Genomic DNA, 6,128 nt, shown 5'->3' on the forward strand with positions numbered 1-6,128 from the left:
TTTAAATGGTTTCATCAAGACAGTGCTTTTTAGCAGGCAATTTTAGTTTAAAATAAAACGCTTCTGGGCAGTATCGAACTCATACCCTTGTGGATACCAGCCCGAGAAACATCGCACGCGCCGCTGACATTGACAAACTTGACATTGATGAAACCATTTTTTTTAAAGAAGTATTGTAACTTTTTACAGCCACCAAATTAACTTGTTGAGAGCAGAAATGTAATGTGTCGTTTGGCAAACATGGTCACATCCTCTTATGACGAACGGAAAATTACCCAGAGAAATTTTCAAATTCCAGCAAATTAAAAATAGGAAGTGCCACCAGTTACGGCGCCGTAAATACAGCCGTTCCATGCCTTTTTTTTTAATGTTTACATCGCTTTTACTGCACATGCGTGCTGACTGCTGGTGCGTATTTTTTCTTCTTTCTCGAAAGAATAAATGAAAAAAGTGTATATGTAACTTCTAAATTCAATTGCTTTTGCCAAGTGAATCTGTGGCGCGTGCGATCTATGTCCGGCTCGTACTTTCAAGGATATGAGTTCGATACCACCAAAAGGTGTTTCTTTTTTTAAACTAAATTCGAACCCAAAGTGACTCAATCGTTAGGGTACGCATTTTTGTGGCCGTTCAGTTTAGTTTGTTTTTAGTTCTGACCATCACAACGAAAAAACAGTATATGACAAACATAGCAGAGGTTTAGAAAAAGGTAGAAGCGACAAAACGCGGACGTTATAACGTGCATGATAGCAAAGCTGGACAATCAGTTTAAAATATAGCACGGTTGTAACACCTAAAAATTTTATGAATTTAGAATCTTTTTTTTTACTCATATTAATTGTTAAAGAAAAAAACTCACTAGACTTTTTTTTCTCTTTATTCTCAATTTATAAAAAATTTATTAAAGGTGTTACGACCGTGTCATATCTTGAACTGATCGTCCTGCTTTGGTATCATGCACGCTATAGCCTATACGGTACCGTCCGCGTTTTGTCGCTTACTACCTTATTCTGCTATGTTTGTCATATATTGTTTTTTCGTTGTGATGGTTAGAACTAAAAACAAACTAAACTGAATGGCCACAAATATGCGTACCCTAACGATTGAGTCACTTTGGGTTCCAATTTAGTTTAAAAAAAGAAACACTTTTTGCTGCAAAAGCAGTTGAATTTAGAAGTTATATATGCACTTTTCATTTGTTATTTCGAGAAAGAAAAAATACGCACCAGCGCGCATGCACAGCGTAAAAGCGACACCAAGATTAAAAAAAAGGCATGGAACGGCTGTATTTACGGCGCCGTAAATGTAGCCACTTCCTTAAAAATACTCTAACTTTATTACTTATATTTGAGAAGACATAAAAAAGCTAGTCGAATTAAAAATTGACCACAAAAATGCAGCAACCTAACGATTGAGTTCACTTTGGATCAAAATTTAGTTTAAAAAAAAAGCACTGTGGGGTACAGTAGTATCAAACTCACTCACTCGCGAACACCAGCCCGAGAAAGATCGCACGTGCCACGGACTCAGTTGAATAAAATTGTCGAACTTAGAACTAATATAGGCACTTTTTTCTTCTCTTCTCGTCTTTTGCTTTGAAAGAGAAAAAGAATACGTCATGACCGGTCAAATAGTGTTTTAGATTAAGAGACCGGAGCCGGTCAAATAGCCACTACTTTTAACTTTGTATAGGCCTATCAAGCAGACAAAGTTCAATGGAAGATTTACATGCGACATCTGGAATTACAATAATGCCACAAAATCTGTCATCTTTATTTTTTACAGTGCATTTGCAAAGTTTATTACTGTATATTTCACCTATTATTAACCTGACAACCATAGGCGTCGAAATAGGGTGGGCGACGCCCACCCTGCCGTGAAACGAGGGTGGGCATAATATCTTTCGCCCACCCTGTTTTCATGACACTTATGAAGTGTTCGTTACAATTATTTCCGTTTTAGTTAAACGCTGAATTATCCAACCAACTGCAGCGCATCTTCTTGTTTTACACTATGTCTCTCGCTAGGGTATCCGACAGAACAAAGCAATGGCAACTCCTGGTGAGAGAAAGCCACGTTTGATCTTTTCTCCGAATGGTCTCACCTTCGTTTCGTCACAATCAAACTTCAGTTCCGAGTCAGCGTGCGTAAGGGAATATGAGTATGACATCATAATGAACATGACAATACAATAACCGATACAAACTAAACACGTACTGAAACAATCGCTTTTTACAAATCAAAATGCGGCAAATTCGAAGGCGCCACTTTAAAGATAACAGGTCACGCGCTTTTTAGGTCGCAAAGGAAAACATGAAAGAATTTATTTAGTTTAGCAGCGCTCATAAGATCGCAAGAAAGCAAACATCAAACCTATTAAAGCTTAATTGCTGCAGCGACGCTAAACGCAGTCTTTGTGAGAAAGCATCCCTCGAAATTAGCTTCCATCTGCGACGGCAAAAACATTGCCGTCGCCAAATCAACAAACCTTGGATTGCGGCGGCAATTGCTGTATGCTTTAATCAAACGAAATTTTATGCGCTTCTTCTTCATCGTGTCACTCGGCGGTAGCCCAGAGCATTACGCAAGCTATTTCATGCGCTCACAATGCTCTTGTGAACTGTAAAAAGTTTGCAACCTTGTAAATACTAACTTAGGCTGATTGTTACGCAAAAGTTATTTTTTCGTCAAATGCTTATTGTTTACCGGTGTCGTTGCGAATATAAATCATGATAATTTACCTGCTATAGTTTATCAAACAGAAGGAAAAGTTAGGGTGGTATTTTGCAAAATTTGTAAAGAATTTTATGACGGAAACAAATCGGAACTAGAAAAGCTACGGGGTCAAGTTAAAAATGTAGTACAAAATTGGATAAACGGTTCTTCGGCAGAAAAGAAAAATAATGCTTCTGATCATATGGCATTGCGCTTTCATGAACGGGCAGTTTTGCGTCTGCAAGTATTCCAGTGACGACGCGACAACCTCATCCTCCGACACAGCATCTGATGATTCCGATTCTGACTAGTTCTTTATCAAACAGACTTTGCGTTGCTCACAGTATCCCAATTGTGCCGAAATTATGTTAGTGTATACGTAAGTCGAGGCAATCTTCTCGCAGGGAGCTGTTAATTCAACGTCGCTAGATGTCGAATTAATGTAAAACAAACGTAAATTTCTAATTAGGCATTGTTGTTACGCATTATAACCCGCCAGAAAAACTAAATCGATTTGTGCTGACTCGAACGTTTAATCAACCCAAAATGAACTTACTTTTTTCCCATGAGTTATTTAACGTAAATTACCGTAACAGCATGCGTATCGCGTTGCTCGCTTTATCGCTACTTTTGGTGTTATTACATCACAACAAATCAAACAGTGCGGTCGTGATAGACTACTCTAGTATATTTTTCGCTTCTCGTTTTGGCACAATTTTTTCATAATAAACGTTCACAACAATTGCCGAGGCAATTTCAACTTTTGCCGTTTAGCCTCGGCAACGTTTTTGACGAAGCAAAAATATGCTAATTTCGAAGACTGAGTGAGTGTTCACAGCAAGTAAAATAGTCCGAGGTGAGGTCTTGGTGCGATGTTTCTGCTGATTAAACTCCCGCCGCGAGTAAATAACACAGGAAGAAATTTTGAACAATTTTTGTCCTAATTAAGTGCTCATTTTGCGGCGGCATTTTTACTGCCGTAGCAGAATGGCCATTATGACGTTTGCGGCGGCATTTACCATGGCAATTGCGGTGTGCCGCCGCTAATTTCGAGGACTGGCAAAGACTAACCATTGCGAATTTGCGAACATACACAATACACATTCAATGAAATCTGTTTGAAAACTCTCGCCCACCCAGAATTCCTCTCTTCTAAGAAAAAATCGACGCCTATGCTGACAACCAAAAAAAATATCGTTACAAATGACTTAGGTACAGTGCGGTTATTCTGTTCTTAAATTTTTGTGCTTCTATTACAGCAAAATTTCACTGAAATGACAGCCCGTGTAATAAGATGCTAAAAATGTTGGCAAGGCACAAGATCGCCAACATTTTTTCTGTATGATTGACAATGCCTGAGGAGCTTCCTGAAATGAAGGCTGCAAGGCCAAAGTTGCCAAAAGCCCCATTATAAATTACCCTGACAGCCCCTTACTTCTTGGTGCTTTAAAACATTTCCAATTATAACTTTTTGTAACTGACAACTTTAAAATAACCGTACACGCAAAATTAAAGAAAGAAAATTTACTTTCTGAGGTGAGATTGAGACGGATTGACTTGAGACCAGGGTTGCCAACCTGTCTTCACCAAAAAAAGCCAGACCTAGTCACAAAAAAAGCCTAAAAAAAGCCAGAAGAAAATAGCTGAAAAAACCAGTATAAAATAGCTGAAACAGCCAAGAAAACGCCAATTAGTATTCATTAAACATACACATATAAAAAGGGCACAACCAAATAGTGTCCCACCGAACTTTGACTTCAGCGACAACGCAGAAACTTAGTTAATGAAAAGACAAGCAACTAGAAAATTTTCTAGTTTCGGCTTCAAAACGACATTCGGTCGGACACTACAACCAAATATAAGTTAGAAATTACTGCTCCGACTGATGCTGACTGAATTTTTTTTCTAAAAAAAAACGGGAAAGGTAAAATTAAGCCAAAAAAAGCCAAATTTATGTTGGCTTTTTATTAAGTTGACAAAAAATCAATGAAACATGAAAAAAAGCCAGAAAAAGCCTAATTTTTCTGGCTTTTTTTATTTGAAAAAAATAAGCCAAGGGAGTTGAAAAACAGCCAGATTCTCAAAATCTGGCTTCAAAAAAGCCAAATTGGCCACCCTGCTTGAGACAACACAACACAAAAAAAAACAATCGAGATTAGAAATCAGTGTTGCCAGACACATGCAAGCCCGAGAAATTGTCACCAGAGGTGTACACTGTACAGGTCAAGTCAAGTCAATTTATTTTGTTTTAACAGCGCCATATATTAACAAACAATCAGAGTAAAATGTAATTGTCAAAACAATGCATTGTACAACTGTTGGTTAGATTATGGCGCAATCAGGATGGTAGCGAAAGACCATAAGCAGTCATCTAGTCAGCCACCACCCCATCACAGTAAATCTAACTACACATTCATACACAATAGTGTGCAGAGGCAGGCACACTACTTCATTGAATAAAAAGGTTCGCCACTGAGATTGAAAAACAACTGCTGTTGGTTTGAATCTGCATCCTCAAACTGAGTAAGCCGAGGATGAAGATTCAAACCAGCGACCAAGAATTAACCAACGACCAATAAGTGATTGTGTGCTATAATAGGCTACAGCACTTGCGAAAGTTTTCTTGAAATAACGGGGAAAAACGTGAATACCACCACCGAATTGCAACAATTTTTATGTAAAGCATAGAAAAACAGGGCAATTTGATACTAACTACTGTATAGAGAACAAAGATTAATAAGTACGATATGATGATATACTGTAAAGGTAAGTTATCCTTTGTATTGAGCACTTAAGGTACGCATGTATATTCATGTAACAGTTGGTTTTTGACATTTTTTTAAAGCATTGGAACGGTAAATCTTTTATATCGTGTGAAATTTCACTCCACACTTGCACACACAAGAAATGGAGTGTTTTTTTGCCAAAGTTTGTTTCAAACCTGGGAAGAAAAAATCTGGTTTTAGCCTTATGTCTTGTATCATGTTGATGTATGTCGTCTAGTTTAACAAAGTAGCCAGAGAAACATGCTGGCAAAAAATTATTTTCGTACTTGAACATGAACTGTGCATATGCCAGCTTTGCAAGGTCACACACTTTTAATACCTGAAATTTGCTGTACATGTAGGTCGTCGAGGTTTTCCTGTCACCAAACAAACAGGCTCTAATAAATTTGTTCTGAATCACTTCTACCTTGTGTATTAACGTTTTGTTGGCCCTACCCCAATTAATTATTGAATATTGAAGATTTGATTGAAATAATGAAAAGTAAATTAACCGTAATGTGGATATTGGGACATAGTATCTGATTTTGTAAGCAATGCCACATACTTTACTCAATTTTGTGCAAAGGTCAGATATATGGGCGTTCCAGTTCAATCTGTGGTCCATCGTTACTCCAAGATATTTTACTT

Source organism: Aplidium turbinatum, chromosome 5 (assembly GCF_918807975.1).
Source record: "Aplidium turbinatum chromosome 5, kaAplTurb1.1, whole genome shotgun sequence".
Lineage (NCBI taxonomy): Eukaryota > Metazoa > Chordata > Ascidiacea > Aplousobranchia > Polyclinidae > Aplidium > Aplidium turbinatum.